Below are 24,677 nucleotides of genomic sequence, written 5' to 3' on the forward strand. Positions count from 1 at the left end.
TTGTTGCTTTTGCCAATAACAAAAATGTTGGAGAGCTGAGTGGCAAAGCTGTTGCTGTTGGTATCTTTTACATGAACCACATCGAAAAATCCAGAATGTCTTTCTCTGTTGGTGATCACACCAGTCCTTCCCAGGTTAGCACCTCCAGTCACCATACACAGGTTACCAGTGTTGAACCTTATGAAATAAGTAATCTTGCCATCATTCACCTTGATGAGGATCAGGGCAGCGGGTGGTGCCAGTATCACGAGCTGCCAGATCAGGGATTTCTTTTGTGCCCACAATGTTTTTCCTCCCTTTGAATAACTTGGCCTCCTCAAGTGTGATAGGATGAACCGCAAGGCAACAGGTCAGAAAGAAATTCTCTCTAGTCTTGTTAATGCTGTCATCTAAGGAACCAACAGCATAGGTTATATCAGTCGAGACCTTGTCATCGATTGTAATCAACTGCTGCATGCTAATCTTCTTTGCTTCATCTCCTGTCAGTGCATACTTAAGTCTGTTCCTTAGGAAAATGATGAGGGGGAGACTTCCAGCCTGTGGGGACTGGTATATGGGTGGTGAGCAAACACACGGGTCAGTGTAGTCAGTATCCAGTGCTTTTGGGCTCCTACCCACTTGAGATGCTTCTTGGCACCAAGAGGAAAGAGGTGCCAAGAAGCATCTCAAGTGGCAGGGAAAGAGGACAGCCATCTTCCAGTGCACAGAAAAATTGTGGCCAAAATATCATTTCCAAGAAAGTGATACTCTTTCTCCTATTTTCTGACATTTTTATTTTATGAATGTTGATTCTAAGATACTTGCTGCATAGGTGTTCATGAATGTGATAGGTTCATTGTGAATAGTCCCCTCTTTTGTCATTGAAAAAGGGTCCTGCCATTATTATTTTTCTCCCCCAACTCATCTTTGATATGAAGATTACAAACAATCAGGCTATTAATATTGAAATAGAAATTAAAGCCCAATTTTCAGAGAATGAACAAAGTATTTATTTCCTGCTCATGCCAAATCCATTGTGATCTGGGTTGCCTTGTTCCACCTTGTGGCTATGCCACCGGGAGTACATGACAGGGAAAATGACGAGTGGAGAAGCACACTGATTCTTACCTGTCTCAGGGAGGAAATGACAGTCAATTTTCAGCATAGTCTATAGGCTAGAATTAGTCATAAGTCCTGTTTATTCCACAAGGAAGGCTGGAAAAGATAGGAAAGTCAATAAATATTTGGAAAGGACAAACTGTCTCTGTCATATCCCACCTTCTTTTTGTTAACATTACTTAGAATAGCTTTTGTCTGTGTTTGATGCCTTTGTCTTTTTGGTATGCATTTTGATTTTTTGCTTTGTGCTTCATAAAAAAATCACACATTAGTTTTACCCATGTATACTCACTAGTATGGCAGATATAGTGGCATTTTATTTTATGTAATGCTTTCTAATTTTTAGCTTTTTTCTTAGTCTATCGTCTATGATTTTCTTGATTCTTATAGATTTTTTTTTCTGATAAATTGAAATGTTTGTATTTTGTTCTGATGCTTATATCTGCAATCACAATGTTTCATAATACCCTTAGCCTTCTATTTCTACAGAGAGTATCTGAAAATACAGATTTCAACTTTACTTGTAATTCTCTACTATTTAAAATAATCTTCCCCTGCCCACTCCTAGTTTACTATAATTTTCCTTACTACTTAGCTTTAAATATTTTATGCCTTTTTATTTCATTAGCTTTAAGTTAGTTATTTTAACCTCCAACTGCAAATGCTGAGAAAGTTAGCAGACTTATATTTTTATATTCTCTTTCCTTTCCTCTCCAAATTATTTTAAATTTACGTAACTTCTACTTTGTATAATTGTTAGGATTTATAACATTTACATTATTCTCTGTTGCCGTATTTCCTAGATTTATTTTGATCTTGATTGTACAAATAAATAAGGTTAAGATTCACTGTTAGTTTTTTGGCTCTGTGTGTGTGTGCATGCGTGTGTGTGTGTGTGTGCGTGTGTGTTTATCTCTTGGTTGGTTGAAGTTCAGGAGTTTAAAAAGGATGCTTAGTCAATCACGGCCAGTGAATATTATACACATTTTACTAGACTTCTATAAAAATCATTGGGTAATTGTCGACTCTAATGACCTGAAAGGTGTTCAAGTTTTGGTTTTGGTTTTGGTTTGTTTTTGATTTCTTGGGGGCAGGTTTTTTTTTTTTTTTTTTTCATTTGGGGAATTTTGGGTCAAACATTTATTTTTGGCTCCAAATACAAAAACAAAACCTATTTTGATGTGTCTTTATAATAGAATGATTTATAATCCTATGGATATATATCCAGTAATGGGATGGCTGGTTTTTTAAAAATATATGTACATACATACATATCTATCTATCTACACATATCTATCTCTCTAGAGAGAGAGAGAGAGAGAGAGAGAGAGAGAGAGATAGATAGATAGATAGATAGATATCAAGCATCTTTTAGGTCTTTGTGTGTGGCTTTCTTAAGCCCTGTTGTAAAAAATTACTATGTGGATGGCAGTCTCTCACATCACAGGTGTGGAAAGTATAATTTTTTATTTGTATTTTCAAATAAATAAGTTTGTGAAAGGTTAAAAAAAAAGGATGCTTGGGAACTAGTTCCTGAGTTCTTGCATGTTCAAAATTGTTTTTCAGTTGTCTTTATACATGAATGACAATTTGTCTAGGTGTAAAGTTCTTGGATCACCCTTTCTTTCCTGTGAATCTGAAAATAGAGCTGTTGACTTCTGCCATTGCTGAATGTTACTGTGAAGATGTGTGAGGCCAGCCTGTTATCTTTCCCTTATAGGGGATTTCCTCCAGTAAACTTACTTGATGTTGACTGTTCTGGGTCTATTTTTCCTAGAACGTGGTATGTGTTCTCAAGCTATAAAGTCTGCTTTTAGCTTGAAGTGATTTTTTGAGAATTCTAATTTAAAATATTTTGTTTCATTATTTTAGTTCCCTCCTTTGTAGTTTTTATATATTGGCTCACCTTCACTTATTTCCATATAGATCATTTTCCTTCAATTGTCTTCAACTTTCCTTTCCTTTTTCATTTCGTTTCATTCATGTATCTCAATCCTGCCCTGCATGTTTCTTACTGTGCTTCTAGCAGGATCTGGGACAACTGGTGAAATGTCTGGGAAAAAAATAAAAACAAACTAAAATGATATCCCTACTTTCATCCTATTGCACATATCTACCCGATTACAATATTAAATGAAAAAAAAAAAAAAAAAAAGAAACCTCTGCCTCCTGGATTCAAGTGATTCTCCTGCCTCAGCCTCCCAAGTAACTGGGACTACAGGTTCATACTATCACAACTGGTTAATTTTTGTATTTTCAGTAGAAGGGTTTTGCCCCATTGGCCAGGCTGGCCTTGAACTCCTGATCTCAAGTGCTCCACTGACCTTGGCCTCCCAAAGTGCTGGGATTATAAGCATGAGCCACTATGCCCAGCCAAGAAATCTTAAAAGAAGCAGAAAACACATAGGTGCTTTTTAAAATTTGGTATTGGAGTGAGATAGGCTTTCCTAAGCACAAACGAAAAAGAACTGAACACTGGAAAATATTTGACTTTATGACAGTTTAAATTTATACATTAAATAAATTAACATTGGCAAAATTAAAAAACAAATAAACTGAAAATAAATGTTTAAAACATATACGACTAATGGATATCATATTGTTAACATAAAGTGCTAACCAGAAAGATGTACAGCTAAATAGAAAGATTGGCAAAAGAGATAAACAAGTAATTTACAAATGAAAAAATATAAAAATCCCAATAAACATATAAAAATACATATGTCAACTTTACTTGTAATCAAAGAAATGTGAATTAAAACATTTTCTCCAGCAAATTGGCAGAAGAATTTAATATTTAATATTGGTGAGGAAGAGAATGAATAATCAACTCTTAGTCTGCTGGTGGGAATGTGACCCAGCACAAACCTGAAGGGCAACCTGGCAATGGAAATCCAAATCTTGAAAAATTTATATCGTTGGATCTAGTCATTTCACTAGATTCTTCATAGGTCCAGACACTGTCTCTTCCTGTTCAGGGTCAGAAACCATCCCTTCGTGATCATTATTGTGATCTCTTTGTGATCCTTATTTTCATCTGTGCTATTCTTGGCAGATTTCATATTTTCCACCACAAAGAAAAGATAGTGATTCTTAATATTCATAATTCCAGGGCCTTCAGAAACTTCATTGAGACACAGTAGATCTTGCCCTGTTTATTCAACATTGATTGCATCATCACTCATGATGCTGAATCATCCATTATGCTGCTCGTGACTATGGGTATCCAATGTCTCTCTCAAAGGTTATTTCTATGTTTCATTGAAGATCACTACAAATTCAAGTCTTATGTAGAATATGGAGGAAATTTTGCTGTCTACACATGTTAAATTATCATTCAGAATTTTACAGCATAAATAAGGAACAAAATATCTGCCAATCATTTCTTCTCTTGAACTCTGTAAGCTGTAATGTCAACATTGGGTGATCACAGTCTCAGAATCACTTTCAATGTTGACTACGACCTTGCCTTCCATACCCTGCCAGCAGCAAGGAGGGTCCCATGGGGAGAGCAAAAATGAAATCCTCATTCATGTAAAGAATGTCTGTCTATTATCTGGGATGGCTTAAAACAAACCTGGGAGAGCATGACATTGCCACATTGATCAGAGGCAAAAAAAACATGAATCAATCGGAAGTGCCCATTTCCACTGAGGAGCAGTAGTCTTGGAAGCCTTTGGAGGAGGTAATGAGACCGCCCCATGGCGACTACCTGACATGTGGCAGGGAAGAGAAGGGCTGAGATGACCACCCTGGTACCGCTGCCTGGAGTGGACAGGGTAAAACATGCCTGTCACTACCTCCTCTGCTGCACAGGAGCAATACCACAGTCAGATCATGGATGAGTGAGCCGACACAGGCCCACACAGGTGCAGCTTAAGACCAATTTAAGGTCAGCAGTGGACCAGGTGCTCCTCAGGGCATGCAATTGGCTTCTTATAGAGGCATAGATGGTCAGAGAGTGCCTCAAAAGGAGAACAGGGGCAAAGTACATGCAGGTCCTCATCCTGGCTCAGGGCACCCAGACAACACTGCCAGCCACAGGAGCCTAAGGAAAGCACTTCAAATGGAAGGTTGTGGGGACATTCCCTGAGGCGTGTGGCCGGGGGCAGGAGTTCTCTTGCCTGTGTCTAAACATGGTACTGCAGTCATCGAATTTACAAAAAAAAATAAAAATGTTTTGTGTTGCAGGATATCTTAATTACCCTGATCTAATCATTATACACCGTATGCATATATCAAAATATCAAATGTACCCCATGAATATGTATCATTATTATATATCAGTGAAAAAAGTTAAAAATCAAAAAGAATAGAAAAGGAAAACTGTGTTACAGCAATGCCATTGAGGAAAAGCTTGGTCTTTCCAGCAAGTGCTGCTAGAGCAAATGTATGCACATCCATAAACAAATGAAACTGACTCCCTCTTCACTTCCTTCACAGAACACTGATTCCATGGGGATTACAGACCAAAATAAAAAGGGTAAAGCAAGAAGATATATTCAGGACCTGGGATCAAGCAAAGATTCTTAAAAAGTACCAACCAGAAATAAAAAGATAGATCAAATAGACTTTGTTAAAATTTAGATTTAAAAAAAAAAATCAGAAAATATCATCAAAGGTGCAGAAAGGCAAGCAGATTTATAGACTTCTGCAACAAAACCTTGTTTTTATAATATACAGAGAATTTTTATGTATCAATTTGAAAAAAGGTAGACAGCTCAACAATCCAATAACAAAAGAGTAAGATTTTTCAGTTGTCATTTTCCAAGAGAGGAGATTTCGGCTTGTCAAGTGTGTGAAAGTGGTCAATATTATCATCAGGGAACTATTAATTATCAGTGAAATGCAAATTAGAACCACAGTGAGAAACACTATATATCAACCTGAAGGGCTAACTGAAAAATAAATCACTGACACTGTAAAAGCTTGCTGACGATGTCAAGCAACAGAAACTGTCATGCATCGATAGTGGCAATGTGGCTGGGTGAGGCTCACACTTGTAATCCCAGCGCTTTGGGAGGCTGAGGTGGGCAAATCACAAGGTCAGGATTTCGAGACCAGCCTGGCCAACATGGTGAAACCCTGTCTCTGCTCAAAATGCAAAAAATTAGCTGGGTGTAGTGGCAGGCGCCTGTAATCCCAGCTACTTGGGAAGCTGAGCTCAGACAGGAGAATCACTTGAACCTGGGAGGCAGAGGTTGCAATGAGCCGAGATCACACCACTGCACTCCAGCCTGGTGACAGAGTGGGAGTCTGACTCAAAAAAAAAGAAAAAAGAAAAAAATAGAATGTGCCCTGATACAGTCCCTTTTGAAAGCTGTTTGACAGTGTTTACCAATGTGTACCCAATGACCCAGCAATTCTACTCCTAGTGGAATACATGCTACAGCAATACACATACAAGAATGTTCAGTGCCACAGTATTAACACTAACCCTAAGCTGGAATCAACCCACATGTCCGTCAATGGTGGAATGGAAACACTGTGGAAGATTTATAATGAAACTACAATATAAACAATGAAAAGAAAATGAACCACGACTACATGCTATCATATGGATAAACTCACAGAGATAATGCTGAATGAAACGGCCAGCCACAAAGGAGTACACTATGTATAATTTCATGTATATAAAATTCCAAAACAGGAAAAAACGTAATCTGTGGTGACAGAAGTCAGAGTAATGCTTGCCTGTTGGAGGATGACTGGTAGAGGGCACAGAGGAGACTTCTGGAATGCTGGCAATATTACGTATGTATTCTAATCTGGATGTAGGTTACATAGGTATAATCATTTTATAAAAATTGGTCAAGCTTCACATGCACAAGTGTGTTTATTGCAGCACCATTCACAATAGCAAAGACTTCGAACCAACCCAAATGCCCATCAATGAAAGACTGGATAAAGAAAGCGTGGCACATTTGTACCATGGAATACTATGCAGTTATTAAAAAGGATGAGTTCCTGTCCTTTGCAGGGACATGGATGAGGCTGGAAACCATCATTCTCAGCAAACTAACACAGGAACAGAAAACCAAACACCACATGTTCTCACTCATGAGTGGGAGTTGAACAATGAGAACACATGGACACAGGGAGGGGAACATCATACACCAGGGCCTGTTAGGGGGTGGGGAGCTAGGGGAGGGTAGCATTAGGAGAAATACCTAATGTAGATGACAGGTTGATGAATGCAGCAAACCACCATGGCACATGTATACCTATGTAACAAACCTGCAGGTTCTGCACATATATTCCAGAACTTAACGTATACAAAAAAAAATCGGTCAAGCTTAAGATCTGTGCACTTTAATGCATATATAAAATTATGTCTATTTGTTATGTCTATGAAATAAGTTACAGAAAAATCAGCTTGGCCTCAGTAGAGTTACCTTTTGGAGATCTGAACAAATATTGTTCATGGGGCCTCTTTCTACATAAACTGCCTGAGTTATTCAAAATAATCTGGGGTCTCAAAAGGAAGAAAAAGGATCAGGGCCCACATGGATTGCAGTCAGGATTTAGGGGGCCCCTGCTGGCCCCTGACACCAGATGAAGACTTAGAAGATTTCAAGGAAGGCACTGCAAATTGTGGGACCTTCTGAGGGGTGAGGTTTGAGGCAAGGATCTCCTATTCAGGTCTAAGAATAGTACTAGCTCTCGGATTTTAATTATATAACCAAAAGCCCAAAGACAATGGAAAAATGTCTACTGAGGTTTAAGATGGAAATGATGTGACCTAAAAATTGCATATTACTATGTTCTCCTTCTTATATGATGACTGTAGAAAAACATTGATATTTAATAATTCAAGAACTGTACCAGCCCTTTGCCCTTCTTTTAAAAATTGCTTAAAAATAGTCTCCATCCAACCTAAATATGAATCAGGTTCATGTAAAAAAATATGTATATGTTTATAATTTAAACAAATGAAGTTCAAATAATCATAACAATTTTAGCAGTAAACTACTTATAAGTTTTTCATAAATCAGAATATTTTAGGAATGTTTTTAGTTTTTTACTTAAAATAAAACAGATCAATATTTTCTAGAAAAGCAACAGGATGACAATATTAATTTTAGGAAAACCAAGAGGATTAAATGAAAGAAGAATTATTAATAAATTAAAATTCCATAATAAAGTATGGTAATAATTATCTTTCAAGTGAGTTTTATCTATACATATACAACAGCTCTTGGCAGAAGAGACACAAACACAATTGTCATGGTAGATTTCTGTCTTTACAAGGTCATATAGAAAACATAAAGACAAGAAGTTTGAATCAAGTGCAAGGTTGGATTAGATCTATATTCAATTTTATATTGTTCAGGTAAAGTATTTTTTCAAGTTACCATGAAACACTTATTAAATTTATTATATACTCAATCACAAAGAAAATCTCAACAAATTCTGTAATGTAAAATTGAACTGGTCATATTCTGTGACCGTAATATAACAAATTGAAAAATTAACAAAGTAGTAATTCTTCTAATCCTTGTAAATACTTTTCAAAATTTGTAAAATGAAAACGTCAAGTTCACAATAATAGACTAGAACATTAAGAAAAAAATAACAATACTATATATCAGATCTTCAGGATTAAGCCACTGCTCTACTGGAGAAAAAAAACCACTCATAGCCTTAAGTGCTGTCATTATTAATGAAAATAAATGAGCTAATCATTGAATTCAAGAAGTTAGATAATAACAAAACACACTGGGAGAGAAGAAGTATGTAGTAACAATGCTAAAATCAGGAATTACTGAGTTTAAAAACAAATTTTAAAAACCTCATAGGATAAACGTAGAAGATGGTTCTGTGAAGAAAATAGCATTATGAAAAATCAAACAAAACAACCTGACAAATTGATTTAACCATCGTAAAAGAAGGCATTAGAATTAAGAATATGTAACAGCAGATACAGAGGAGGTCATACAATTATGAGAATATTATAAAAATTTTTGATGTTAAATTGGAAAGATATATCTTTCAAGGAAAGTAAAAGTGGCCAAAATTGACACAATAATCGATAGACCAATAACCTTGGAAAAAAATCAGAATAATTCAAAAGACCTTATGCCAGATAATTTTCCAGGTGAGGTTTCTCCAAACTTTCAAGAAACAGATAATTTCTATGCTACTCTACTTCAGAATGTTATTCAGAATATAAAAGATCCACAATTAATCTTGTGAAACTTACATATCTAAAAACCAAATATTAAAAATTTGAATAAATTAAAAATAAAATTTTAGTTAACAAAATTAAACTCTAAGTTATTGTTCATTATATCCTTGAAATGCATTTTTAATATTAGAAAGTCTATTCAATGAGTGAAAGAAAAATTTTAAAAGATGTCATAACCAAACCATGTACTTCTAAAAAAACAAAACTCTTTGGAGACTTGGATTAAACTGATTCTTCCTTATGGTCAGGAATATTTATTTGAAACCTGTGTTTGCAAATGAACTGAAAAAGGACCACTGATTTAATTTTTTTTGTTTTGGCCTGTACAGTATTGGGAAAATGATTTGTTATAGACACTTTATAATTGGGAGATTTCTTTTTTATTATTATTATACTTTAAGTTCTGGGGTACATGTGCAGAACGTGCAGGTTTGTTACATAGCTATACACATGCCATGGTGGTTTGCTGCATCCATCATCCCATCATCTACATTACGTATTTCTCCTAATGCTGTCCCTCCCCTAGACCCCCACCCCCTGCTATCCCTACCCTAGACCCCCCACCCCCCTACAGACCCCAGTGTGTGATGTTTCCCTCTGTGTCCATGTGTTCTCATTGTTCAACACCCATTTATGAGTGAGAACATGTGGTGTTTGGTTTTCTGTTCTTGTGTCAGTTGACTGAGAATGATGGTTTCCAGCTTCATCCATGTCCCTGCAAAGCACATGAACTCATTCTCTTTGATGGCTGCATAGTATTCCATGGTGCAAATGTGCCATATTTTCTTTATCCAGTCTATCATTGATGGGCATTTCGATTGGTTCCAACTCTTTGCTACTGTGAACAGTGCCTCAATAAACATACATGTGTATGTGTCTTTATAATAGAATGATTTATAATCCTTTGGGTATATACCCAATAATGGGATTGCTGGGTCAATAATTTGGAGATTTCATATAAAATCAGATATTGTCTTTTATATACAAAAAAAGATTAGGGTTAGGATCTTAACACAAAGCTCACATTTCATAAGCTATAATAGGCTTAAGCTGAGTATCTGCCTTGCAGCTCACATTAGAAGGAGCGCTGTCCAGTTGATCACAGTCTCCACCAAGCTCTATTGTCTTATAGCTGGCCTACTTTATTTATTCCCGTTATCTATGTAATCTCCTGGGGCACATGTATTTATATATGTCCATTCCAATATTAAACTTAGAAACCAACATTATAATTACTGGTATAATACGTAAGAGGTTATTCTTATTCTTCTTGGTAACAAGTCAAAAATACTATCTATGATCTTTACAGGGTAACTTTTTGTTATCTTTCTTTTGTTAGAATTATGTTTTTGGAGACAGGATCTCACTCTGTTGTTCAGGCTGAGTGCAGTGGTACCATCAAGGCTCACTGCAGCCTCCACCTCCTGAGCTTAAGCAATTCTCCCACCTTAGCCCCCCAGATAGCTAGGGCTACAGGCACGCCACCACACTCAACTAACTTTTCTCAAATTTTTTTTAAGAGACAAGGTCTCAGACTCTTGAGATCATGTGATCCTCCACCCTCTGCCTCCCAAAGTGCTGGGATAACAGGCGTGAACCACCACACCTGGCCATTAGTTAACTTCTTGAATGCTGTGGCCAACAGAAGAGACAAGAACCCTAAGAGAGGGGGTTTTATTACTGGAAAGAAAAAGGCAAAATACTATATTTTTAGCTGGTATGATTATATACCCTCCTCCCATACACACACACTCCTCACCAACTATAAGCTTGTTGTAAATAATCGGATAGTTTAACAAATTGGCTGATTAGAAGATAAATATTTCTAAAATTAGTAATCATTTTTTTTCTATTCCAGCAATCTCTGATTAAAAAATATAATGACATGATGATTGTATTTACAATCGCAACAAAAATTTTAAAATACAAGGAATGTGCAGGAACAATATGAAAAAACCATAAAAGTTTATTGAGAGATATAAAAGAATCCTTGGACAAATGGATATACATATGAAGTTCCTAAAAATTATAAAAATGTCATTTTTTTCCATTTAAATTTATGGTTTTAATGTAATCCCAATAAAAATTCTAAAGAATTGTTTTCTAGAATGATAAAATTTTAAATGAAGTGCATCTGGGAGTGTAGACAAGTAAGAATAGAGAAAAATTCTGAAAAAGCTGTTTAAAGTGGGAGAATCTTAAAAGTGTTCAGAACTTTTGCCCTAATAATTTCATTTATAGCAATGTATTTTAATAAACTAAGAAATGTAAATAAAGGTTTATTTGTAAGATGCTCACTACTACAATATTAATAATGTTGAAAAATTAGGTTTATTAAAAAACATCCACTGCAACATGGAAATGGTTAAACTATGGTTTGTCCCTACGAGAGACTACTAGGCATTTATTAAATGTCATCCTTGTGAAGCACTTTTAATAGCATGGGATGAAACTCATGCATGATGTCATACTATGTGAAAAAAAGAAGATATAAAATTCGATGTTCAGCATGATTCCAGTCTAAAAATTCTTAAGGTGGTAGAATTATATGTTATTTTCATTTTCAATGTTTTATGTATATCTAAAGTTTATAAAATGAGAATGCATTTTACAATTAGAAAAGAATATAAGTTTTATCTTTTTGAGAGAAAAATAGTTCTTACCAAGAAATGCCTTTAGTAGTGGGGTGATAATTTTGGACAAAGGCACAAACCCCATTTCGGTGGAGGCTGCCTGTATTGGCTTTTCTCTCTCCTTACGACCTTTTCTGTTGGTAGGTCATTTATGTAACAGCTATTTAAGGAAGATAAGCGTTAGCCCATATTTGTTTTCATCAAACGGGGCCTTTTCCTTATTAGGCCAAATGAGAAAGTACTGTTTACATATAATGCAAATCCCCTTGTCAATACATCTCCATATTCCTGTATGTAAGCTCCAACTTTTGTATTTTTAATAAGATCTTATCTCCCTCATAGTCCAGCGACCATTCCGCAGTGTTTATGACAGCACAGTTTGTTGCCATGGGAAGAACTGAGCTGTCCCCAATCCCATAAATATGGGTTCAAAGCCTTGATTTGGCCAAATTCAGAGCCTCTGTGAACGGAGATCTGAATATCTAATTTTCTTGAGCTGATGGAAGTTTGTTTATTGTTGACAATATAAAACTCCATTTTACTTCTTGTTTCTTTCATTTTATTAAAGAAAAAAAATTTTAAAGACTGAAAATTCTGCTTATATACCATGCTGTTCTATCATAAGTTTTAGGTGTGTTTTAAACCATATGTATGGCTTGTTACATATATATACATACATACATATGTACATACATACATATAAAAATACAGTTATATTTTTCATAAGATTTTATAAAAATCATGTATATGTACATCTACATACTTATATTTCTTCATAAAATAAAAACAGGAAGACATAAAAATACTATTTCCCAGAATTTGTGTCCACAATCTACTAGGAATGTCAGTAAAATTCTTTGATAGTTTCACGCAAGTGGAAAGGTTCATATATCGTGTGACTCCATAATTTATTGTTTGAACTTGGACATTATTGAGACTGGAAAGCACTAATAAGAGTTAAGCAGAATTTGATGTGTAAAAACCCAAACTGTTTCCAACAGAGTGAGATGCTGGGTCACCTTCATCAAAAGATGTCAAATATGGGATGTGTTATGGGTTGGATTGCATCATCCAAAAATTCATATGTTGAAGTTGTAACCACCAGGACCTCAGAATGTGAACTAATTTGAAAATAGGGCTGTTGCAGATGTAATCAGTTAAGATATAAGGACATACTGAAGTAGGTTGGACCCCTGATCCGATGTGACCGGTGTCCTTATCAAAAAGGGAAACTTAGACATGCACACAGGAAGAAGGCTATGTGAAGATGAAGGCAGAGACCAGGGTGATGCAGCAGAAGCCAAGAAACACCAAAGATAGCCAGCAAGCCACCAGAAGCCAGAAAGGGGCAGGGAACAGATCCTCCCTCCCTGCTCTCAGAACGAGGTAACCTGCTGATACCTTGGTTTCAGACTTCTGTCCTCCAGACCCATGAGCCATTACATTTCTGTTTGGGACACACAGTTTGTGGTACTCTGTTGAGGCAGTTCCAGCAAACTGATTCAGGATGCTCACCAACTTGCCACTGAATATCCCTCTAGCCAACACCAAGTGTTTAAGACTTCCTCTTTCATCATGGCCAAAGTACAACTTTTTCATCCCTTATGCAAAAGTCATCAACAAACAGCACCTGCAGCCTGAAACGTGTATATACTCCATTTCTAATAGTACCCAAAACCTCTGTAGTCCTGAGCTGTAGAACAAAGAAGAAAGAGAGACAGGAACACAAAGGGTCTGCAGAGAGCTACACTGAGCAGATGAGGCGATTCACTCCACAGAACTTACTAGGGACAGTCTGGGGAATAGTGCACCAGGTTCTGGCAAAAGCTGGCGGGATGGATGCTAAAAATGGGGGGTCCCTTAAAAGTTCATATAGAACTACAGACCTCAGAATTCTTTCCATCAATTAATGCAGTCAGCTGAATGCACCCACCCCACCCTCAACAGCAGATAGGCACTTTAGGCCCTGAAGAGATTGAATCCGAAATCTGAATGTGTGGTCAATTGTCACAAAGCAGATAGAGATGGGCTGAGGGAAAGGAAAGCCAAGAATGAAGAGCACATCCACCCCAGTCCTCTTTCTCACCATCTCAGAACATTGCCAGGCCTTCATCCACAGCTAAGACACTGGAACAGACTTCTTTGGGTACCCTGAACCACTTAGAGGAGGGACGTGAAGATACAGTTGCATGGGAGTAGCTGACCATGGGAGTAGCTGACCATGATGCAGTGATGCCTAGTCTTTCCACAGCAAGGCACTCCTTCCCACAGAACTCTCAGTCAGGTGTTGAGTGCCTCATTCTTACATAGAATTGGACAGAGAGCAACAAATGGCATTGAGGGAAGACTGCACCAGGAAAGACAGTGTCCAAAATACACAGGAAAGCAAAGGAGCTTGGAGGATACAGACATTACAGGAGGAAAAGAAAACTTCTTAAAAGCGAACTATAATTAGTACCCTCAGAGACATGGTATCCACGAAACAGATGAAGATACAAAAAGAAAAAGAGTTCTTGTCAATTAAAAATATGACAGCAGAAATGAAATATTCCATTAAAAGGTCTAGAGACAAAGTGAAGGAACTCTTCCAGAAAGTAGAATCAAAACACAGAGATGAAAAACAAAAGGAAAAGATGAGAAAATTAAAGAATAAATCCAATACCTTACTAATGAGCATTACGGAAAGAAACAAAGAAAATAGGTGTAAATTATCTCTATACACTTTTTTTAAATAACTGAGCAACAGGAGCTTTCCAAGTGTCACAGTTAATTAAGAGAAGATTCATGCTATGGCACTTCATTCTGAAACTTGGAATGCACGGGATAAAATAATATTCTAAAAATTTCCAAAGACAGAGTAAAACGCCGTTTGCAAAAGATCAGGTATAAGAATGACAGTGACCTTTCCGTTTGCACCACTGAAAGTTGGAAGACAATGAGCAATGATTTCATGTTCTCAATAAAAATAATATTTTAACTTAAATTTGATCCCCAGTGAAGCTATTGCTTTACTATGAGGGTTGAATAAAGGTATTTTCAGAGATTGAAGGTCTCAGAAAAAGTTATGGCCCATGCATTTTCTTCTCAGAAAGCTCTTGAAAGATGCAACACCAATATAAAGGAGTATGCCAAGAAAAGAGAAGATGTGGAATCCTGGAAAGAAGGAATCTAACACCATGGAGGTGCAAAGGAAAATACCAGGACTATAGCTGTGCAGGAGACCTAGTGAGCAGCCAGGCAAACCGAAGCAGGTGGATGAGTGATGACTCCAGAAAAACAAAATGAAACTGACAGAGCAATTTCTAGATTTGACTCTGTGGAAACCTGTATTGAGAGGCACTTTACAAAACTGTTGGGGTGTGTGGAAAGATTTGGCAGGAGTGTCAGAAAAAACAAACCCCTAAGTGAATGAGAATATGAGGCAACTATTAACTCCAAGAAAAATAAAAAGCTTTGCAAGAAAAAAATTAAATCATAAAACACGACTTTGCTGGAAAGCCCAGCAATATAGTAAACAATATTTTCATAGTCATAATGATGAACACTGATTAGGAAGTGAACAAAAAATTGAGGTAGTAGAAAGGAAAGGAAAAGGGGTAGGTAGAAGAGCTGAAATGTTCACCATAACAGATATTGTCTAAATGGATAAATCAATAAATATAAGTATGTTCATTAGAAATACAGAAATAAATACCAAGAGAATAGCTAAAAAAATTGAAAGTGGTTGCCTTCAGGGTTTTAGAGGGAAGGGGGAGGGGAGAGAGAGAGAAAGAAAGAGAGGGAGAAAAACAGTGTGTGTGTGTGTGTGTGTGTGTGTGTGTGTGTGTGTGCGCGCGCGCGTGCACGTGTGTGTAAGAGAGGGAGAATGGAGTAGCTATTTTTTTTTATTAAAAGCTTCTTAGCACAATCTGATTTTTAAATAGTGTATGTGAATTATAGTGACAAAAATTGTTTTAAAGAAAAAGCAGTAAAGTTATATTTGAAAGAAAAATGTATAGAAACAACATGTGTTAGTTTTTCATAACATAAGGTGAATAAATGACTATCAACCAAGAGTGGTTTCTATTTTTTTCTTCCTTTTAGAGACTTTTACTACCAGGCACCTAATTTCTGTGTTTTGTTTTTACTCATGAGTTGAACAGAGTGATGGATATATATTTATCACTATAATATCCATGGATATTATTTAAACTGAAAACTAGATAATTATGCTGTCTTAATAGGTGGAGTAAGACATTATTAAATCCAAAAGACTCTTATCGTCGTCATCACTTTTATATGAAGGTAAATAGTTATAAACTGCAGCTGTGGTATACTGTGAATTTTTGTTGTAACAAAGATTTGATGCAAAAAACTCTTTTGCCCCAATCTCTGCATCTAAGGGCATTGTATTTAAATGGCAGCCATAGCCTAATAATAATTGTGTATGCAGTAAATGTTTTAACATTCTCCTTTAAATTATGAATAAAGTGAATCACTTTTATGAAAGTAAATGAACTTATACATAATCATAAGACAGAAGAATGTTTTCCTTATTTCACTTCTTTCTCAATGGAAATTATGAAGTTGGTAAGAGAAACTCTTTCCAGGAACATCATAATTACTAAACCTGGAAATTCAGGTGCTCAACTGCAATCAGCTGCATGTCACACATGCCATAACTTTACGAGTTTGATTGGGGTCACGCGAAGATAATCAGGGTTATAATGCTAATGCTTTCATTTACTAGCTGGGTGCGATGGTCAAGTAGGTCACTGCATGCTTTTCATCCTCCACATGCATATAAATTAAAGGAGTGAGAATACCAGCTATGGCGAATAGTTTCTTTACATACACCAACTTCAGTGGACGGTAGAGGCAATCCAGAGCTCTGTTTTAAGAAGAATGATGAGACTGTGTATGTCTGGGTTCAATAAGAAATTGCTGAGATTGATTAGTTATGTCTGGAGATTGATTAGTTATGTCTTCCTTAAACTGGAACTAGGAAAGTGCCGATCCTGACTCCATGTATTTGTCAAGCCTAGATTAGATTGTCTGGAAGATTAACTTCAGGCTCAACATTATTGTATTCCAGGCTATTATTTTTATTTTCTACTTTGGACGAGCCAATAAGACTTCCCATTCTTTTCTCTCTTTCTCTATTTTTTTTTGCAGTGCATTTATTATAGATCTAATAAGCTAGACATATGGATCTTAAGAAAAATGTATATAGTGCTTTTACCAAACCTGCTAATTTTATGAAATACTATACAAGGAATGTTGGCTATACAGACTAAATTTTTTTCTCCGTCAAGTTTAGTGTTTTTAATGAATCCTCTTTTTAAACATAGATCACATGTATTTGAAGAAACCAAGTCTACTGCAAGGGGAAAATGTTAGTTATTGTACACTTCATTCACCAGGCAGACTTGCTTGATCTGGGATAAGCTGTTGACTTTATCACAAATGGAATTTCCTGATAGTCCTTTGAAATAGGTTTTCATAAAATTTGGTTCTTTTCCTTTCCTTTTCTTTTCTTTGTAATCATGACAACCTGTGAAATTGAGAAACTGGCCCATTTGAGGTCATTCTGGGAGAAAACCCATTTTCGGATGAAGCTAGGTTCTTCTGACTTTGATATCTTACTCCAAGCTTTGTTCTGAGGTGATGCATGTGACCGCCTTCCTCCAGGCCATCTCTAATAAGTCAGCAACTCTAGCTTTGTAGAGATTTCTTTCTGGGAATATATCTGTTTTGCCTAGTGATGTTAGGCTGAGTATATACATGTCAGTTAATAAAATGTGAAAACAGAAAATAAAGGTTTTAACACATAACCTGTATCTTCTGCTTTGCCTATATATATACATACACTTCAAAAATTGCAATATACTATATTTAACTTTCACTATTAAAATGTAGAAGCACATGAATTGATGCAAAAACAATAATTCAAACGTCTAAGTACAAGGTACAGAGCCTTTCTTGAACATTTCAGCTGCTATCAATTATTGCTAATTGAGCTCTGGTTTTCCTTATCAAGTCTGAATCTGTTTCTGGAGGGAGAAGCTCTCCAGTGGTGCTTTGTAAGTTTACAGTGGCAATGTGGGCTGAACTGAAACACTTGCCATATTGTTCTGCTTTTGCCATGTAGGTGTTAATGGTGTTTAAAAATAATTAGTATTCGAATTATTCCAGCTAGGATTTTATCTGCTCTTCTGCCTGATGATTCTTAGGGAAAACATAGTACTTCTACCTTCAGCAGTACTGTTTGAACACCTTTTCTTTATGCAGGAAATCATCCTCCTCATGTGCCCCACATCCCTTAGGGAGAACATAGGAAACTTTCTTCCCAGCCACCTTGAGCTGGGCACAGGCGTGTGACCCACGCCCCACCAATCACTCACTGTACTTAAATGTGACTTGTGTTAGTATTTGAGAGAGGGGCTCTGTGGAATCAGTTTGGCTGTTGAGGTGGTTTTCTAGGCATCCAGGACACCAGGGGTTGGAAAGTTGGGCTCCTGGGTAGAAGTGGCAGGATGGTTATTTGGTGCAGTTATGTCCTGGCAGCTGAACAAACAGGAGCCCCCACTACTTGGCATTGGCATAACCTTTGGTGGTGTTTTCCTCCTCGGATCAGTTGTGGACATGGTTTCAGACATTATTTCTGGAAGCCTCAAGCCCAATTCTCCAGACATCCAGCAATTCCTTGAGGGACGAAATATTTTTTCAGTGAAATCCTTTTGAGCCTGACCTTTTGAATTAGAATTAGTTCCATTTTTAGAAATTAAGAACCTTGGCTAATAGGTTGTTCTTCCAGGAGAACATTCTTTCTATATATAAGATTTTTGCCAGGAACTTTTGCATCTTCCTCTGGAATAACCGCAGAAGTATATCTTCTTCCTCTGGAACAATGAAGAAAAATCATGACATGAACTTGCTATGTGGAATCTAGAAAAGGCAAATTCATAGAAGCAGAGAGCAGAAAGGTAGTTACTGGGAGCCAAAGTGGAGGGGAACGGAAGAAACATTGCCTGAAGGACACAAAGTTTCAGTTATGCAGGATGAATACTGCTAGAGATGTAATGTACAGCCTGGTGACTAGAGTGGATAATACTGTATTGCATACCTGCAACTGGAAAACGGAGTAGATCTTCAAATGTTCTCTTCCTCCCTCCTCACATACATACGCAGTAACTAAGTGAAGAGATGGATATGTTAATTAGCTTGACTGTAGTAATTGGTTCACTGTGTAGAAAATAAAATTAATTAATAAAAAAAGGAAAACAATGACAATGTAGTTTGCATTTGATTTTTTCTATGCATGACTTGGAAATGTAGCATATATTTATTGAGTACCTACCACATGTGACCCTATGCTGATGCTGGGAAACCATGGGAGATGGTAGAGAATATAAAGATAAGTAAATCTAAGCTGATAGCTTTAATTTAAAATAGTTCTGCATAAAATTATGAAATTACTCTTTAATTACTCCAGCAGTTCCCAGTAGTCTTTTTTTTTAACAGTCTCAAGCCTCTTGCAGAGATGCTTTTACTTCTTACATATTTATATTTTATTTTATAGTGCATTAAAAAATATTTTTCCCAAGTATTGACAGATGAATGGACAAACAAAACAAAGTGTAGTATACGCTCACACACACACCCACACACACAAATACCCACACACACAGGAATATTATTTAGCCTTTAAAATGAAGGAAATTCTGACATGCTTCAACATGGATTGACCTTGAAATATGCTAAGTGAAACATGCCAGTAACATAAGGGCAAATAGTGTTTGATTCCATTTATGTGAGGCACCTACAGTGGTCAAATTCATAAAGGCAGAAAGTGGAATAGTAGTTGCCAGGGCTGACGGGAGGGGAGAATGAGAAGTTATTAGGTAGTGGAGACAGAGTTTATTTGGGAAGATTTTTTAAAGTTCTGGAAATAGATATTGGGGATAGTTGCACAATTATGTGAATGTACTTAATGCCACAAAATTGTACAGTTAAAATGGTAAATTTTATGTTACTTATTTCTTACCACAACGAAAATGCTTTTTAACCAAACAGAATGTAACTCCTTTGAACAGGGCTAGGGAACTGATTTTCTCTAATCACTAAGAAACTTCCACCTGAGAGGCAGGGGCCTAGGAGTCGGAGGGCTGGGCTCCAGTTTGGTGCCAGCTCTGTAGCTAGCTAGCTATGTGAACTCCATTCAACCTTGCCAAACCTCAGTTTCTTCATCTTTCAAATGGATAAGAGCAGGGAGGGGCACCACATATCTACTGTGCTACAGTGCTCTGATTTCCATTTAACCACAGATTTAGAACCAAGGTCAGCCTTGGCTTCAAATATTCAACTCCTTTGCTGCCAAATAAACAGATCTTCAGGAAACTGTCCTTGTCTTCTGGAGAAATGGTTTCTCTCAGTAGCTTCTCACAGAGCAAATGTAAGCACCAGCAATGTAGAGTTTGAGAATGCAGAGTATTTCCTGAACTCAATCCTTCCCTCCTCAAAACTGTCTATGATGTAGGAATTCAGTTCCCATCCAGATTTACAGATGCAATTCTTCAGTTACCTGATAAAATGGAGAGAGGAAAATCAAGTGATTATATTTCAAATCTAGTAATACTAATGAATTCAAAGCCAGACTTCATTTTAGAGGGTTGTTGTAAGAAGTTATATCTTCCAATCTAGTGCTTGATGTTGAGTCTTGAAGACTTAAGGTAATGCAAACACTATCACTTCCATCTCTAAAAATTGTCACTATCACTTCCATCTCTAAAAATTGTGTCAGAGTCTCTAAGAATCTACATTTAGGCTCCTTACACAACAGCAAACGTGGAAACAATATTTATCGTCTACAACTTTCCTAGGCAGATCCAATTGTTAAACACAGAACTAGCATTCCACAAGCAAGTGCCTGGTTACCAGCTAAATAGTTGGGTACACCCAGTAGACCCGCAGATAGAGAAAGCTTTCGAGACCAGTCTGGATGCAAACAATCTCTGGGAATCAATTGCCTAGGACTATCTCAATGGTAGGAGAAGTCTGCCTCAAGGAAATGTGTATTGTTCTTGAAAATGCCAGACACCAGTAGGAAACACAAACATAGACTCAAAAGAAGCAGGGAACTGCAGACTGAATAAACAGCACATGCACACCCATTTTCCTAGGAAATATATGTCCAAGACTGAAAAGTTCTGGTGCAGTCTTTTCTGTCATTTACGTCTTACAGATAGGTGAGCCTTGGATAACATCATTCTTGTGCCCCACAGGAGGCTGCCAACTATTATCATAGATCATCCACTAGAGGGTGACAACCACATATGCTTAGGGGTGGATGACGGAAGACACAGTGCACATTCCACAGTCCTGAGAAGAGTTTCTTGAAGCTCATCTGCCTAAGTGTTCGGACTTTCACTTCTGGAGTCGCCTATAAAAAGGAGAGAGGGAAACTGTATATCTTTTCCATACTTATGGCCTAGGTTGTCTCTCCTTTCCTGACAAGAAAAACATTAAATAGATATACAAAAAAAAATTTTTTAAGTGGAAGGAACACCTCCTATCAAATTAAATAGGAGGTGAGTGTCTCTAACAGTTGGGAGAAGGACATGCTGAGATTTTTTCCTATTACTATTATGGATCTTTGGGACAGTTTCAGTAAGTACTTTCAGGGGACACTTGGCTTTTTCAGCTGTAAAATGTGGGCTATCCATTACAAATCTTAGAGCAAAAATCTGATCGTAAAGTAGATAGAGGAATATAGAAACTTTTATTAGAAGGTTTTGTGTCTTTCTAGGATAATTATTACAAGTAGAATCAACATATAGCAACTAATACGCATGAGACAAGATGGTGGGTCTGAGTCTTGGTTGGGATGCGGGTCTGGAATCCGGACATAAGAAATATTATGAACACTTAATGAACACCCAGACAGTAGGCTCAGGCCCCAGCACACACCACAGTAGCTTTCAAATAGTTTGGATGTATTCTAATTTATGTTTCTCCCCAACTACTTTTGTGGGTAGTCACTGAGGCAGCCCTTCATAGAGCTCTGGATCTTTTCCTTAACTTTCCACAGAAATGTTTCAGCTTTAGGAAGAAGTTTTGGGAAACCAGAATGTTTCAGTTACTATGTGGTTAAAACTTTTGCTCACTACTTAGACAAATATACTGAGTACTCTTTTTTTTTTTAAGAGACAGTAGCTTTTATAACAGATTCGAACATAAGCTCCTGTGAGCTATGTAATTGTAAGTCCTCCATAGCTGTTGGATATATAATCCATAGTTAGTATAAAATTATCGTAATTTTAAACAAGACAAGCCATAGTTCTTTGAGTGATGTGTTTGAGTGATGCTTCTTGATATTCTTTCAGGTTAAATACAGAAATTATGATCACACCATTGCACTCCAGCCTGGGTAACAGAGCGAGACTCTGTCTCAAAAAAATAAAAAATAAACATAAAAATAAACATAAAACCAGATTAGTTCTTAGGTTTCCTCTGTCAGTGACTTTGGCTGGTTCTCTTTTGCATGTTTGTTGATGCTTCTCCTTGCCTTCGTGTTTAGTGTTTTTAGCAGGCGGTGTTTATAATAGACTAAAGCTTTGGGAGCCAGACAGACCTGGGCTCAGTGGGTTTACATTGCTGGGCTTTATAAGGATTAGAAGCAAATATATGTACAGTGCCTGGCACAAAATATATAAACAAAGCATTGTTTGTTGTTAGTACTAGTTGTATTAATATAATGATACGATGTATAATAATATACATTTATATATAATATGTATTTGTATATATATATATAGATAGATAAAATAATAATGTTGGAAAGGTAGAGGGTGCAGTGAAGAGATGGCAGGGTGAGTGTGGTATAAGTCAGAACTCAGCCACCTGGTTATTTGAAAGTTCTCTTCCAGCAAATATTTGTTATGTACCTTCCATAGGCAGCATTGTTCTAGGCACTGGGGACCAAGTGAAAAACCAGACCAAGTCTCAGTCCTAAGAACATTATCTACTGTTTACATTGTCATATAGGAAGGAGCAGTGCACTTAGAGAATTTTTTAGTGGCACTGTTTTGGGGCCTTCTTCTATTTAACTTTTAGGAGACTGTTTTCAGTAACAGATTTATTGAGATATAAGTCACATACTATACAATTCACCCATTTAAAGCATATAAGTCCGTGGTTTTTAGTATATTCAGAGTTGTACAATCATCGTCACAATTAATTCTAGCAGTCACTCCCCTAGCCCCCTTAATCCCACCCCCACCCCCAGTTCAAGGCAACTGCTAGTCTACTTCCTGTCTCTATAGAGTTGCCTGTTTTGGACATTTCATCTAAACGGAATCACAGAATATGTGGTCTTTTGTAAACGGCTTCTCTCACCTAGTTTAATGATTTCAAGGCTCATCCATGTTATAGCATGTTATCAGTATTTGTTTTCATTTGATGGCTGGAAACATTTTAAAAAGTCTCCTTAATGCATATTAAATAGTCATATGTTGATTAATTGATTCATTTTTTTCTTTTTCTAGTCTGTGTGGTTTCTCCTTCACTCTTTCTCCTGCCCTTTCTTGGACAGGTTTTCTCTCTTCCCTTCTTTTTTGAAAGCCACCACACTCCCACTGTTACCGCAGACGCCTGCCTTAACTTTAACATTACTGAGATTTGGAGCTTGTGGCACCTACATTCTGCAATGACAGAAAATCTGGTTTCTGTCTTCTGTTTCTTTACAGTCCTTTCCGTTTCCATCTGTGTGCCCTCCAAATGCAATAACTCGAGATTTCTTTGAAGAACATTGTAGACTTGGCCTTGGAATGGAAGCTTAAAATGATATCTAGAATACATGGACCAGCCAAAGGAGAAAGTGGAGGGAATTAAAAAAAAAAAAAATCAAGAATGACATCCAGAGAATTTTCACAAAATTCGGACAGGCGGTGGCTGTTCCTTATTCTTATGCCTGATGGATTGAACATTTCCCGCAAGTGCTTCAGGTACCGTCCAGGACCTGAAGATACGCTGAAGGTTTCCTCGTAAAATCCAGCCTCTATTTTATTCTCACTTCCTTTCTTCTGGGTTTGGCCTATGCGAAGCCCACCGATAAGTTATAAATGACTTATCAAGCATTAGCGTTTAGAGAGTAGACGGCTCCATAAATACCTACTTGGCCTCATTAAAAAGCTACAGCGATTAAAGAGAATGATTAGTGTGGTGCCAGAGGGGAAAGCAGAAAATCCAACATCTGACTCAAAAAGGGCCAGACCTCTTCTCAGGGAAGACCGCGAGTGTCAGGGAAGAGGATCTGGCCCGCGCCCCGGAGCGGAGCGCCGGGCGTCGGCGTCTGCGGAGCCTGCACCGGGGCCTGTCGCGGGAAGAGTTATGAAAAGTGCACGCGTTCTCAGAGACGATTACCCTCTTGCCCTCCACGCCTCCTTCCCAACCTCCCCTTCCACTCCCTGCTGCCCCCCTGGAACTCAAAGCATGATTAAAACAGAGAAACCTATAACGGGGATGAAATGACCCTCAAATGACTGCTTAATTACAGCGAAATGAAAGCCGGGGGGCTACAAATAACCAGGAACTGTCCCGGCTGTCACTGAAGAGGAGCCTGCGCATGAGTCATGAGTCATGAATTAGCCACTAAGTGTTCGCCGCCAGCCCCCGGCCGGCCGTCCGCCTCTGCCCTGCCCTAGCCGGGCCCCGCCGGCCCTCCACGCCTGTGCCCTCGCAGCCCCCCGCCCCCCGGGCGTCTGGGCCGGGTCGGAACC

At 37.4% G+C, this 24,677-nt stretch overlaps 1 pseudogene; it reads right to left on the bottom strand.

Moving 5' to 3' along the window:
• Positions 1–148: 148 nt before the first annotated feature.
• Positions 149–731, bottom strand: LOC116561306 (annotated as a pseudogene).
• Between the last annotated feature and the right edge of the window lie 23,946 nt (positions 732–24,677).

The sequence above is a fragment of the Sapajus apella genome, unplaced genomic scaffold (genome assembly GCF_009761245.1).
Source record: "Sapajus apella isolate SASKATOON/1434 unplaced genomic scaffold, GSC_monkey_1.0 scaffold29, whole genome shotgun sequence".
Taxonomy (NCBI): Eukaryota; Metazoa; Chordata; class Mammalia; order Primates; family Cebidae; genus Sapajus; species Sapajus apella.